Source organism: Salvelinus namaycush, chromosome 30, assembly GCF_016432855.1.
Source record: "Salvelinus namaycush isolate Seneca chromosome 30, SaNama_1.0, whole genome shotgun sequence".
NCBI lineage: Eukaryota > Metazoa > Chordata > Actinopteri > Salmoniformes > Salmonidae > Salvelinus > Salvelinus namaycush.
Window position 1 is genome coordinate 33,004,782 of NC_052336.1, and position 15,925 is coordinate 33,020,706.

General features: G+C 42.1%; 1 long non-coding RNA gene across 1 annotated transcript; it reads left to right on the plus strand.

Annotated features, from left to right (window-relative positions):
• The first annotated feature begins 15,201 nt into the window (after nucleotides 1-15,201).
• LOC120025167 lies at nucleotides 15,202-15,664 on the plus strand. Its single transcript, XR_005472969.1, has 3 exons — nucleotides 15,202-15,244; nucleotides 15,353-15,457; nucleotides 15,576-15,664. It is a non-coding gene; the product is annotated as an uncharacterized LOC120025167 (long non-coding RNA).
• The last annotated feature ends 261 nt before the right edge of the window (nucleotides 15,665-15,925 follow it).

Consider the following 15,925-nt stretch of genomic DNA (forward strand, 5'->3'; position numbering starts at 1 on the left):
CCACAGACTGTCCAGGAGTTGGCGGATGCTTTAGTCCAGGTCTGGGAGGAGATCCCTCAGGAGACCATCCGCCACCTCATCAGGAGCATGCCCAGGCGTTGTAGGGAGGTCATACAGGCACGTGGAGGCCACACACACTACTGAGCCTCATTTTGACTTGTTTTAAGGACATTACATCAAAGTTGGATCAGCCTGTAGTGTGGTTTTCCACTTTAATTTTGAGTGTGACTCCAAATCCAGACCTCCATGGGTTGATAAATTTGATTTCCATTGATAATTTTTGTGTGATTTTGTTGTCAGCACATTCAACTATGTAAAGAAAAAAGTATTTAATAAGAATATTTCATTCATTCAGATCTAGGATGTGTTATTTTAGTGTTCCCTTTATTTTTTTGAGCAGTGTATTTTGTCAAGACAAGGCCCAGATCCCATCATCCGCGTGAAGAAAAGACTGAGAAAAAGTGTGAGGAGGGCGGGGTGACTTGTAAGAATTCACAGACGAGTAGGTAAACATCCACAAAACTCTGAGACAGTAGCAGCAACATTATGTACAAAATGAGTGACAAAGAATGCGAAAACACAAACAAAATAGCACAGTTGGGTAGGAGCCCATAAAACGTTAGCCATCATCTCCGGCGCCATTATCAACATTTTTGTAGGCCTAATACATTATCACAGCATATTGGCTATATGACTGGCTATATGACTGGCCTGCAAATATTATTATTCAGAACATATTATATTTCTAAACTCGAGCTTTGATAACAAAATAGATCAGTTGGTTTAGCACTTGTGAGGCAAAGTGGAGCATGAATGAAATAATGAAATATTTCTTAATATTAAAATCGTCATGACGAGCTGCTAATAATAATAATAAAACGCAGGGCTATCGATACTTGGCTACTCATTCATTCCGCCCGAGCGGAAGTACGGAGAAGTGTGTTTTGTAATAGATGGTCAGTATCCTGGAGTCACCCTTCACTGTTGCCATTGAGACTGGTGTTTTGCAGGTACTATTTAATGAAGCTGCCAGTTGAGGACTTGTGAGGCGTCTGTTTCTCAAACTAGACACTCTCATGTACTTGTCCTCTTGCTCAGCTGTGCGCCGGGGCTTCCCACTCCTCTTTCTATTCTGGTTAGAGCCAGTTTGCTCTGTTCTGTGAACATCAATAGCCTTCATTTCTTAGAACAAGAATAGACTGACGAGTTTCAGAAGAAAGTTTTGTTTCCGGCCATTTTGAGCCTGTAATCGAACCCACAAATGATGATGCTCCAGATACTCAACTAGTCTAAAAAAGGCCAGTTGTATTGCTTCTTTAAATCAGTACTACAGTTTTCAGCTGTGCTAACATAATTTCAAAATGGTTTTCTAATGATCAATTAGCCTTTTAAAATGATAAACTTGGATTAGCTAACACAACGTGCCATTGGAACACAGGAGTGATGGTTGCTGATAATGGGCCTCTGTACACCTATGTAGATATTCCATAAAAAATAAGCTGTTTCCAGCAACAATACTCATTTACAACATTAACAATGTCTACACTGTATTTCTGGTCAATTTGATGTGATTTTAAATGGACAAAAAATGTGTTTTTCTTTAAAAAACAAGGACATTTCTAAGCGACCCCAAACTTTTGAACGGTAGTGTATATATGGATTGTTTCAAGCAAAACTATGGCCGATGGTGAACAATTTAAATAAAATCTAATCTAAGCCCCAATCAGCATACAGTGCATTCGGAAAGTATTCAGACTCCTCATCCTTTTCCACATTTTGTTACATTACAGCCTTATTCTAAAATTGATTAAATTGTTATTCTCTCAACCAGCTTCATGGGGTAGTCACCTGGAATGCATTTCAATTAACCGGTGTGCCATGTTAAAAGTTCATTTGTGGAATTTCTTTCCTTGATGCGTTTGAGCCAATCAGCTGTGTTGTGACAAGGTAGGAGGGTATACCGAAGATAGCCCTATTTGTTAAAAGACCAAGTCCATATTATGGCAAGAACAGCTCAAATAAGCAAAGAGAAATGACAGTCCATCATTACTTTAAGGCATGAAGGTCAGTCAATTCGGAAAATTTCAAGGTTTCTTAAATATTAGGTCAAATTAGAAAGAAGGGGTGGCACAACCTACCCTTTAGCTCAACTAACCCCCCCCTCTCTCCTATTCCAAAATTCTATATATCCATTTATAAAATGTTTAGACATGTTACATTCATCAATCAATAATCAAGATAGATTACAACATCAAGAATATAATTATTATGTACGCATATAATCTACTGTTCTTTCAAATGTATCCAATTTTTTTAATTTCATGACAGCAATCATTCTATAGAAAATAACATTTACAAAATGGTGGATATAGCTTTGTGCAACAAAACTCCATTTACAGTCCCACAAACATACACTGAGTGTACAAAACATTAGGAACACCTTAATATTGAGTTGCACCCCCTTTTGCCGTCAGAACAGCTTCAGTTCGTCGGGCATGGACTCTACAAGGTTTTGAAAGTGTTCCACAGGGATGCTGGCCCAGGATGCTTTCCACAGTTGTGTCAAGTTGGCTGAATGTTCTTTAGATGGTGGACCACTCTTGATACACATGTGGAAAACCCAGCAGGATTGCAGTTCTTGACACGCTCAAACCGGTGCGCCTGCCACAGATTACCATACCGTGTTCAGAGGCACTTCAATATTTTGTCTTGCGCATTCACCCTCTGAATGGCACATGTACACAATCCATGTCTCAATTGTCTCAAGGCTTAAAAATGTATTCTTGAATCTCTCTCCTCCGCTTCATCTACACTGATTTGAAGTGGATTTAACAAATGACATCAATAAGGGATAGCTTTCCATATCTTTCACCTGGTCAGTCTATGTCATGGAAAGAGCACGCATTCCTACTGTTTTTTACACTCAGTTAGCAAAATAAAAATCCAATATAAAGACTAGATAACAGAAAGGGGCAATTATAGTTACCTTATCATATGATGTTTATAAATAGTTGTGGACAGTGGACAGCTGATGCTCTCGTGCATGCTTCGGTGTTGCTTGCCTGGAAGGGAGCATAAAAGGCATTTAGCTCGTCTGGTAGCTCGCGTCTGGGTTTCCCTTTGTAGTCCGTAATAGTTTTCAAGCCCTGCCACATCTGCCGAGCGTCAGAGCCGGTGTAGTAGGATTCAATCTTAATTCTGTACTGACGCTTTGCTTGTTTGATGGTTCGTCTGAGGGCATAGCGGGATTTCTTATAAGAGTCCGGATTAGTCTCCCGCTCCTTGAAAGCGGCAGCTCTAGCCTTTAGCTTGATGCGGATGTTGCCTGTAATCCATGGCTTCTGGTTGGGATATGTACGTACAGTCACTGTGGGGACAACGTCGTCGATGCACATATTGATGAAGCCGATGACTGAGGTGGTGTACTCCTCAATGCTATTGGATGAATCCTGGAACATATTCCGATCTGTGCTAGAAAAAACAGTCCTGTAGTGTAGCATCCATGTCATTTGACCACTTCCGTATTTAGCGAGTTACTGGTACTTCCTGCTTTAGTTTTTTATTGGAAATTTCCCACTAGCTCTATATTGTCCCTATAGTCGTTCAGCCACGTCTCGGTGAAACATAAGATGTTACAGTTTTTAATGTCCTGTTGGTAAAATAATCTTAAATCGTAGGTCATCAATTTTATTTTCCAATGATTACACGTTAGCAATAAGAACGGATGGCAGTGGGAGTTTACTCGCTTGCTTACGGATTCTCAGAAGGCTGCCCGATCTGAGCCCCCTTTTCCTGCATCTTTTCTTTACGCTAAATGCAGGGATCTGGGCCTGTTCCAGTGAAAGCAGGATATCCTTCTCATAGGTCTCGTTAAAGGAAAAAGTTTCCGCGGTGAGTAATCGCTGTTCTGATGTCCAGAAGTTATTTTCAGTCATAAGAGACGGTAGCAGCAACATTATGTACACAATAAGTAAAAAAACATGTTACACAAAACATAAAAAAATTGGTTGGGAGAATGTAAAACTTCCGCCATGTTCTTCGGTGCCGTTCTGTTTGGTGTGTATACTGTATGTGAAGTAACATGTTAGTAAGAGTAACATGTTACACCCCCGCCAAAAGGATACAGAAACAAATACATGACTGAATAAACCCTTCGGGAGAATTATGTTTCTCGGTACACAACTGAACAAAGACAGATCTATCCATTAAGCCATTAGCCTCTCCTACCCCGCACTTCTCTCCCTACCACTTACAGCATTCTCTTTGCTGTTTTACATTGTGGTGTTAATTGTCTCTATCTTGTTACATTTAGTCAGTGGAAGTAAAGAAGTCCTATTGGTACACATATGGCTCAATAATTTTGCGGGAAGTGTCAACAGGGCAACACCAACGGATGGCTTTGCTGATGTGTTTGTTCACGTTTTCTTTTTCCTTTCATTCTTTTTACTCTCTCACTCTCATATTTTCTCTTTCACAGACTCCTCAGTCTCTCCACGGGCACAAATAAACACCAGATGCATTAACAGTTGCAATTAGAGCACCACTCACACTGAGAGGAGGTCAGAGGAGCATCATATACTGCAACTGTACTGAACATATTTGTTTTTAAAGAGTCTAGGGACATGTTTATTAAGGCATGCAACGGAAAACATTTTAACAGAAAAATGAAAATGAACAGTCTCTGTAGTTCCTCCCTGTTTCCGTTCAGCTTCTTCTGTTTGGCTCCCAATGAACACACCCAGGGTTTTTTCTGTCTTCTAGATTGACAGGAGGAGGGTGGTTACTTTTTATAGTGTCCAGTGAAGTATTTACTGTAGTATGGCCGGTACTTGAGTGCGATGTGAGCAGCATATGTGATTGCTTGTGAATGAGGGAGAACATGTGTGTGGGTATACGGACACCTGTGTGCAGGGGTCATTGGGCATCAGCGAGGGTGGCTTCTTAAAGGGGGACTGGTTTCAATCTCTGTCCCCCACGCTCTACGCACCCCTTCTCTCCCCCCTCCCCACCTCCTGTTCTCATTAGGGATGGTCACTGGCGGCTACTTCTCTTCCCTGGGCACCTGGAGTAGCTACAACCATTAGCCCAATTAGAAGTGGCTTTACCTGCACTGGGGCAGGGCAGTGGGCCACAGAAGCGCTATTAGATTTAGATCAGCCTCGGCTCAATGCCTGCCCATGGAAACAGTTAACTCATGCTACATCTGAGACCCCCAACACCAGAATGCTAATACCTGACTATGACTACTGTATGTAGTCAAATTTTATTTGTCACATACACATGTTTAGCAGATGTTATTGCGGGTGTAGTGAAATGCTTTTGTTTCTAGCCCCAACAGTGCAGTAATATCTAACAAGTAATAACCAACAACACACAAATCTTAAGTAAAGTAATGGAATTGAGAAAAAAATGAATGGACAAGTAATGTCAGAGCGGCATGTGACGAGTGTTAATTTTTAAAGTGGCCAGTGATTTCAAGTCTATGTACATAATGCAGCAGCCTCTAATGTGCTAGTGATGGCTATTTAACAGTCTGATGGAAGCTGTTTTTCAGTCTCTCGGTCCCAGCTTTGATGCAACTCTACTGACCTCGCCTTCTGGAAGATAGTGTGGTGAACAGGCAGTGGCTATGGTGGTTGTTGTCCTTGGTGATCTTTTTGGCCTTCCTGTGACATCGGGTGCTGTAGGTGTTATGGAGTGCAGGTAGTTTGTCCCCGGTGATGCGTTGGGCAGACAGCCCCACCCTCGGTGCAGTTGCCGTACCAGGCTTTGATACAGCACGTCAGGAAGCTCTCAATTGTGCATCTGTAAAAGTTTGTGAGGGTCTTAGGTGCCAAGTCAAATTTCTTCAGCCTCCTGAGGTCGAAGAGGCGCTGTTGCACCTTCTCCACCACACTGTCTGTATGGGTGGACCATTTCACATCTTCAGCGATGTGTATGCAGAGGGACTTGAAGCTTTTCACCTGCTCCACTGCAGTCCACGATCAGCTCTTTTGTTTTGTTGACGTTGGGTGAGAGGTTATTTTCCTGGCACCACACTCTCAGAGCCCTCACCTACAGGCTGTCTCGTCATTGTTGGTAATCAGGCCTACTACCGTTGTGTCGCCTGCAAACTTGATGTTAGAGGTGTGCATGGCCACACGGTCATGGGTGAACAGGGAGTACAGGAGGAGGCTGAGCTTGCATCCTTGTGGGGCCCAAGTGTTGAGGATCAGCGAAGTGGAGTTGTTGTTTCCTACCTTCACCACCTTGGGGCGGCCCGTCAGGAAGTCCAGGACCCAGTTGAACAGGGCAGGGTTGAGACCCTGGGCGTCAAGCTTAATGATGAGCTTGGAGGGTACTATGGTGTTGAATGCTGAGCTATAGTTGATGAACAACATTCTTACATACTGTAGGTATTCCTCTTGTCTAGATAAGATAGGGCAGTGTGATATGATCCTTGACTAGTCTCTCAAAGCACATCATGATGACAGAAGTGAGTGCTACTGGGCGATGGTCATTTATTTCAGTTACCTTTGCTTTCTTGGGTACGGGAACAGTGGAGGATATCTTGAAGTATGTGGGGACATGTAAATGCAGATCTACTGCTTTTGCGTGTCTTTTTTAAACAGGAGCTGGGCAGTCCCATTCATAGTTTTGTTTTTATTTAACAGGAGGACAGCGGAGAGAAGACAGGAAATATCTGAGTTAGAATGGAATGGATACTTCAGAGTACCATTCGGAAATGTTCTCAAAGAATAGAGGTTTCGGCGGTTGTCGGTATTCTCGTTCTGGATTTATGTAATTTGTAGCTGCAGACTAGTGCATGGCACTATAGTCATCTAAAATTTGCTCTTATTCTGTAGTGATCAATAGTCTCAGAGTTTAACCATTTACAAACTTAGTTTACACCGTGGTTTATGTGGTCTTAACCATTCGAGATCCGGCTTACTGTCGTCTCTTTGGCATGAAATGTCAATTTCGTCACGGGTGGTTTTATACATTTCAGTAGAAAAGGGTGGTCCATGACGCCGATGTAATGTCTATGCTCTCGTGGGCGTGGTTAATGACTTGGTTAGCTTTATATGAAAACCCATATTTTGTCATTTAGAAGGTTAACATCACATTACATCTTTTCACAAACAGCTTCATGTTTAATCACATATGTTTCACAATATTTAGATGTAAACTTGACAGCTGGGAAATGTACCGTTATGTATGTTTCCTGTCCTTCATCAGATCACCAAATGAAACACACTCGTCATAACTGTCCCTTAATTGTCCACGGACCATTTCCACATTCTCAAAAGTAGAGATATTGTTTAATTCTCCCATTTTGTGAATTAGGATTTTGACCAAGTCTAGGGCTTTGTTCTCTCTCTCTCAATACTGGATGTCCAAAGAGGGAGAGGGTTCCTTCCAGGAATTTACGACCTGTCGTTAAGTCATAAAACTAGAGAGAGAGAGAGGTGGGGGTATGATACCCCAGAACACGTCATGACAACTACTTAATGTCAGATCCCACGCTTCCAAGGCAGTCATAGTCAATTAATGAATCAGTGATCATAACCTATATGTGATTGGCCTGACTGAAACATGGCTCAAGCCTGATGAATTTACTGTGTTAAATGAGTGTTAAATGAATGTTAAATGAGGCCTCTCCTCCTGGTTACAATAACCATCCATAGTATATGTGTAACGAACGTCGTCGGGAGAAGGAGAAGAGGACCAAGGTGCAACGTGGTAAGTGTTCATATTTTAATTAAACAACTGAACACTGAACAAAACAACAAAAACGACAAACAAACAGTTCTGTAAGGTGACGACATACACTAAACAGAAAATAACTACCCACAAACACAGGTGGGAACAGGCTACCTAAGTATGGTTCTCAATCAGAGACAACGATAGACAGCTGCCTCTGATTGGGAACCATACCAGGCCAAACACATATAAATACAAAACAAGGACAACATAGAACACCAGACATAGAATGCCCAACCAAAATAGAGACATAAAAAGGATCTCTAAGGTCAGGGCATGACAAGATGTTAATCTAGCAAACCATACATCTAAAAGCAACTTTCTAAACTATATTTTTGGTTAGTTTCTAACTTGTTAGGTGTAAACGGTACAGTAAAATGGTTACTTGCATTGTGGAGTTTTTTGTTTAGACAGTAGCTAGCTAGCTAAATAATGAACCATAATCCCAACATAACGTTACTACCCTGCATGAATCTACAAGTAGCTAAAGCTAACCAACTAGTTAGGTTCAATGCTAGCTAGCTCGTTAACATTAGACAATAACTAGCAATGCAAATGACTCTGATATATGAATAACATTACTACACAGATAACACGTAACGTTAGCTAGCCAACCAGCTAATGTTAGCTAGCTAACAGTACGCTTTAACTTAATCAAAACGACTTTGACTAAATTAGAAACTTGTAATATCTGAAAATGTAGCTATCTATACTCTCTTACATGAATACATGGATGAACGCTTCTCCCTCTGTCACTGATGTCATGGTTGCCCTTAGTTTGAAGATTTAATCCAAGCAGGAGTTTCTGTGTTCTCTTTTCGACTCCCTCCGCATTTGCAATCAAACGCCTGAATTTTCTCCTTAGCAATCATACTCTGCTTCCACCGGGCATTCCACTGATTTCAAAACTCGTTCCTCCAAAAAGTGGAGAGCCTAAGCAACAATTGTGCAGTTCGTGATTCCTTTCAAAAAAGCAGCTTTAAAAAGGATTACCTTCACACACTAAGCAGCTCATGTTATATACAGAAGCATGCTACGTCCTCTCGGGTGGTGCAGCGGTCTAAGGCACTGCATTGCAGCGCTTGAGGCGTCACTACAGACCATGGTTCGGTCCCCAGCTGGGGAGCTGATGAATAACCGATGAATTTACGAACGCTCAACACCTGTAGAATATGGCTGGTGTCAGCAAAAAAGCGTAATTATATTTTTGCAAGGTAACACAGTTACTGTCACTAATGCTCTGGATAACATGAAAACAGCCTAACCAGCTCTGCGAGGGTGAGGAAAATGGTCAGAGTGGAGTGTTCTCTCATTATGTGTCAGAGAGTAGCTAGCAAGCTAGCCAATGTTAGCCAGTTAGCGTGGGTGCTTGACTGCTGTTGTGAGGTTAGATTGTTCATATCAGCCAGAGCATCCGGTGTGTGCTCTGAACGCGAAACTCTCTGAATTTACGAATGGACAATCTGACAGCACAGTTGCTGTCCCCAATGCTCTGGATAACTTAACAACCTAACCATCTCTGCTAGGGCAAGTCATGTTCAGTGAGTTGTTCTCTCCCACTTAGATGTCTGGAAGTAGCTAGCAAGTTAGTTTGGGTGCTTGGCTGTTGTTTGTACATTCAGATCTATACTTAAAGAGATGGGTGGGGCTAAAGCTTTAGTGGGTGTGAACGATGCTGAAAGGGTGTAGACAAAGAAGTGCTCTACAAATAGTACCACCAAAACATTCAAAGGCCTTTTTCTCAAAAGTGAGTTTACAAGTTTATCAACTTTCAAAGCAAAATTACTTTCCTATTGTTCTTCAACTGTAGTGTATGATATATCATTTTGTAGCTCCGAGTCTCTACTTTTATCCAATGTAAAAAAACACAATTTCAAATTTTGCTACATGAGACCGATTTGAGCCGGTCGGTCACATATAAGGTCCAACAGTTGACAGTGCATGTCAGAGCAAAAATCAAGCCATTGGGTGGAGGGAATTGTCCGTATGTCACGCCCTGACCTTAGAGAGCTGTCTCTATTTTGGTTTGGTCAGGGTGTAATTTGGGTGGGCATTCTATGTTCTTATTTTGGCCGGGTATGGTTCTCAATCAGGGACAGCTGTCTATCCTTGTCTCTGATTGGGAACCATACTTAGGTAGCGTTTTCCCACATGGTTTCTGTGGGTAGTTATTTTCTGTTTAGTGTTTTGCACCTTACAGGACTGTTTCGGTTTCGGTTATTCTCTTTGTTATTTTGTTATAGTGTTCAGTTTTCAACTAAAAGCATGAACACTTATCACGCTGCCCTTTGTTCTCATTCTGACGACGAACGTTACACCGTAGAGCTCTGAGACAGGATTGTGGCGAGGCACAGATCTAGTGTACCATAACATTTCTGCAGCATTGAAGGTCCACAAAGAACACAGTGACCTCCATCATTCTTAAATGGAAGAAGTTTGGGACCACCAAGACTCTTCCTAGAGCTGGCTGCCCAGCCAAACTGAGCAATCAGGGAGAAAGGCCTTGGTCAGGGAGGTGACCAAGAACCTGATTGTTGCTCTGACAGAGCTCCAGAGTTCCTCTGTGGAGATGGGAGAACCTGCCAGAAGGATGACCATCTCTGCAGCACTCCAACAATCATGTCTTTATGGTAGAGTGGCCAGACAGAAGTCACTCCTCAGTAAAAGGAACATGACAGCGTGCTTGGAGTTTGACAAAAGGCACTTAAAGGACCAAAATATTATCTGTTCTGATGAAACCAAGATTGAACTCTTTGGCCTGAATGCCAAGCGTCATGTCTGGAGGAATCCTGGCACCATCCCTATGGTGAAGCATGGTGGTGACAGCATCATGCTGTGGGGATGTTTTTCAGCGGCAGGGACTGGGAGACTAGCCAAATCGAGGGAAAGATGAACGGAGAAACGTACAGAGATTATTCTTGATGAAAACCTGCTCCAGAGCACTCAGGACCTCAGACTGGGGCGACGGTTCACCGTCTAACAGGACAACATGCTTAAGCACAATGCCAAGACAACGCAGGAGTGGCTTCGGGACAAGTCTTTGAACGTTCTTGAGTCGCCCAGCCAGAGCCCGGACTTGAACCCCATCAAACATCTCTGGAGAGACCTGAAAATAGCTGTGCAGCGATGCTCCCCATACAACCTGACAGAGCTTGAGAGGATCTGAAGAGAAGAATGGGAGAAACCCCCCAACTACAGGTGTGCCAAGCTTGTAGCGTCATACCCAAGAAGACTCCAGGCTGTAATTGCTGCCACAGGTGCTTCAACAAAGTACTGAGTAAAGGGTCTGAATACTTATGTAAATGTGATATTTCAGTTGTTTATTTTGAATAAATCTTCAAAAATAAAAAATCTGTTTTTGCTTTGTCATTATGGGGTATTTTAGAATAAGGCTGTCAAAGGGTCTGAATACTTTCTGAATGCACTGTACTTGTGCATGATGCACTACCTCTAATTTTGCTTCTGACACACACACACACACAAATGTAATGGAAAGAGCAGGTATTCCTAATGTTTTGTACACTCAGTGTACAAAACATTAAATACACCTGCTGTTTCCATGACATAGGTTTCACTTGATCAGTCTATGATCCCTTATTGGATGTGACTTGTTAAATCCAAGTCAATCAGTGTATATGAAGGGGAGGAGACAGGTTAAAGAAGGATTTTTAATCCTTAAGACATGGATTGTAAGTGTGACATTCAGGGGTGAATGGTGTGATAGAAAAATTACATATTTACCTGATTTGTTTGATATTAATAGTTAATGATCAGAGTGGAGTAGTAACTAATAGTACGACTAAGACATTTCTCTCCTTCATTCTGAGTGGACAAGCTTTTGAAGCTTGGGCTGGCAACTGATTAAGTGATGGCTACGTACAAACCTACAACTGGCATTCCCTAGATAAGATGAGGTGGGTGTAACCAAGATAAAGAGAGCCTGGGCGAGTAGAACATAATACTTATTGTGTCTAATCACTCTTGCATCTGGGAGACAACATCAGAGGCAGATGACCACAGGATGAACCCAACGTGGCTTATGCTGCCCACCAATCTATATGGGAGGGGTGGAATTAAGCATTCTTGGTATCAGCTTTATAAAAACTGTGCATTGTCTGTAAAGGGGAGGCTGCTCAGCCCAACAGTCAAGACTGTTGAGTTGACCGGTTTCATTATTGCAATAATTAAATCGAAATTAAACAAAGATGATTGTTTGAAGAAATGACCAAGACCCTCTCAGTACTGAACTTCCACTACAATGGGCAAGACAAAAGACCTTTGGACAGGGTATGATAGTAGGTGCCAGGCGCACCGGTTTCTCTCAAGAACTGCAATGCTGCTGGGTTTTTCACGTTCTACAGATTCCTGTGTGTATCAAGAATGGTCCACCACCCGAAGCACATCCAGCCAACTCCATACATCTCTAGGAAGCATTGGAGTCCACATAGCTTTCGACACCTTGGAGTCCATACCCAGAAGAATTGTTCTGAAGGCAAAAGGGGGGTGCAACTCAATATTAGGAAGGTGTCCTTAAGGTTTTGTATACTCCAGAACAGCCTGAACTTTTCCAAGCGTTGATTCTTTTTTGTTAATTATTATATAAACTCAGCATAAAAAAGAAATGTCCCTTTTTCAGGACCCTGTCTTTCAAAGATGATTCGTAAAAATCCAAATAACTTCACAGATCTTCATTGTAAATTAAACGAGGTTTCCCATGCTTGTTCAATGAACCATAATCAATTAATAAACATGCACCTGTGGAACGGTCGTTAAGACACTAAAAGCTTACAGATGGTAGGCAATTAAGGTTGCAGTTAGGAAAACATAGGACACCAAAGAGGCCTTTCTACTGACTCTGAAAAACACCAAATGAAAGATGCCCATGGTCCCTGCTCATCTGCGTGAACGTGCCTTAGGCATGCTGCAAGGAGGCATGAGAGAGATTAAAGTAGATGTCACACGTCAAAATTTGATGGATGACCCTATGTGAACCTATGTGACCGCTATGTGAACCTAAGGGGCTGCCTGTCAGGACATCCTGATGGTTAGGTGGGGGTCTTTGGGTAAGGGTCCAGTTGTCAGGTCAACCGGTAATGATTTATGACCCAAGCCTGATTTATGACCCTATGTAATGATTTATGACCCTATGTCATGTAGAAGGGTGCATGCCAATATTTGGGTTTCAGGTCAGGACATCGTGGTGGTTAGGGGGGTAGGGTTGAGTAAGTGACCAGGTGTCAGGTCAACCTGTTTCTCACGGTTTGGGGGTGGTTAATGCCCCTTTCAAAGAGGCTGGCTTTGCAGAAGCCTTATAAAGCGCCTGAACAATACCTGTTTAAGCCTGTACATGATAACCCCCCTGAATATTAAACAAAAATGACACCTATGCCAATTTTAGGGATGTTATGCACGGCTTGTCATGAACCCAGTGACCAAAGCCTTGAAAAAGTTCTGTGTGAAGCTCCAGAATGTTTTAAAGGATTTTTGGGTACGAGTGAGGGCCACATGTCTTACATATTCCACCCGGAGGATTCTACGGTAAAGATATTCACAGACAGTGGACCCAAACCCCTTTATCCGGCAAAACCTGGGAGTTTTCCCCCGGCTCTGGGGATGAGAGAATGGCTAAACATCAGGCTGGCGCTTTGTAAAATTGAACAGGTCCTGAGTGGTACAAATGTGCCAGGATATGCGTTGGAAGAACAGGTCTGCGGCCGCAGTGATCTCAAGGCTCTAAGAATTGCTTCAATGGACTATAGCCCTGACAACAAAGTGACAATTTTAGCCTGTGACCTTTATGATAAGTCTAATGCTACAAAGTCTGTCAATTCTCCTGTAGCTTCCAGAGCACGCAAACATGTAAACTTTTTTATTCCTGTGTTTAGTTTTAAATGGGTGGATTATCCAATTTTCATAACCCTTATGAATAAGCTGGACATTCTCTTCCAAAATGGTGAACAGTTACAGCGCTGGGCGAGGCTTTCCTTGAGACAGAGTCAAGACCAAAAGGCCCGACGTCGGATCTACCCCTGGAGTGAAAACTTACCAAGTGTTGATGAACCTTGCAAGAGATCCCGGCATTTTGATGGCCAACTGGACACTGATAATGGGGGATGGTTGCATCAGATCCCTGGATCTGTAAGAAAGGCTGCGTAAAAGACCTTAATAATGTAAGGCTATAAAATGTATGTACTAAATATTTTGAATGAAATAAATGGTTTTAAAAGCAGAATCTCACCACGTCATGAACTCGTTAGTTTGTTCACTCTTAGCCCAAAAACTTGCGGAAAAAAGCCATGTGCGCGCGTATGTGCGTGCGTGTGCTGTAGTGGCTGTGTGTGTGTGTGTGTTTCAAAAACAGAAAAAGGGGGCGAGGTGTTTGTTAAAAAAATACCCTTGCATCTGCGCTCAAGGCTCTCTATGCATGGGGTCGTTTGAAACCAAGGTTTACACTATCTGGCAAAACAGATGCCTAAAAGTCATTCAGCCCAGCGATCTCGAGACCTCCCCACCCCAGCATCTAGATGCTAGCCCCCGGAGATTTTAGAATATCAAAAGATACCTAATGTTTAGACACCCCCCCAATACCCTATGTTTGAACCAAATGGCAGGTGTTTGAACCACATGCCTTAGGCTTCAAAGATAACTTTGAGGCGGTTTTAGCGCGAAAAAATACGACACCACTAGAGTCAGACGGCTACAAAAGCTAAGCAAAACAGGTCCCCCTGTTAGCCTCGTTTTAGCGCATTTACCCTACAGCATTCCCCCAGGAATAGTTATCGGACGGACCCCGTTAAAAAAGATAATCTGGGAAAAACCTCCTCATGGATATTTCTGAAGGTTAGTTCTTGAAATAAATATTTACATATGCTATATATTAGATTTGTTTGTTCTGGGGAATTGTTTGAAAACGTTGTATGTTATAGAAATATTAAACAGGCCTTAGGGCCCGGATTCTTAACGTATAAAATGTCAATATTAGCTAAAATGATTAGAGCTTTAGTATTATCTAATGTTTTTTTTTTTTTTAGATTCTCAAACCTTCACGCAGATTCTCCGAGATATAACTGAACTCGAACCGGCCGTAGGGTCTCCGGAACAAATTGCTTACATCCCAACGCCGACCCTGAATTGTAGTAAGTAAGATCCAAGAATTCCGTAAGAATATTTATACCTTAAAAAACAAAAAGTGTCGGCATCTTATATTAAAAGTTATTTTATGTGTTTACAGCGGAAATACATCCTAGAAGGGGTGCCATAGGGAGTCTACACGGTTTCTGTGAAGGATATGCCTACGAGACAATTTTGCCCTACTCCCAGGATGTATTTACACACAAGCCGCAAACAGAGACTTTAAACGGCAGGTCAACTCCCCTGAGCCAGGACCGTTGGGCGCCCCCTATTAAACACCAACGGACAATCAGTGCCCAGATCCACAGGTCTGCTTCACCCGAACAATACTACTGGGAGGGTATTCACGAGACAGCGTTACAAGGACAAGGTATGAATCAATTATCATTTATATATATATTTTATTTTTATGCCTGAATATATAAAATAATATGTTTAAACATGGCCTAATGCTGTTTTTTTTTTGTTTTTTTTTCAGGCTCACAAGCTACAGACCAGGCAGATGCTATAATTAGGGTTGCCCAAAGACATGTTCCCGAGTTCTCAGAGCTTCTTCAGAACAGCCCTCTTCAAAAAAGCCGAGGTATTTAATTAATGTATTGTTAATATATAGGCTTATATCTGAAATGTATTTTACATTTTTATCAAACATATTTTAGGGTTAATAACCTATTTTTCTGTATGTATTATTTTTAATGCAGACTCCTCGCCGGCTTATAAAGACATCCAAGAAGCTACACATCTAGATCCCGAGGAGGCGCCAAAGACCCCAGTCACCAGAACAGCGAAGCCTGATGATTTCAAAGTTTTAAATGACATTTCTGAGGTAGACGATTTGATGTTCTGTGAAGTGGCCAACCTTATTGAAGCGGCCAATTCTGGTGGGGCAACAGCCTCTTGTGAAATAGACCAAGCCGTGCTTTTCAAGGCTTTTACACAGGGTTTAAAATCACGAAAGGCTTTACTTCAACGTCGTATGGGTATTCTATTCGAACATCAATACAATCAGGATGTGTCATTCTGGCGTAGAGAGCTTCCCCGCATGTTAAAC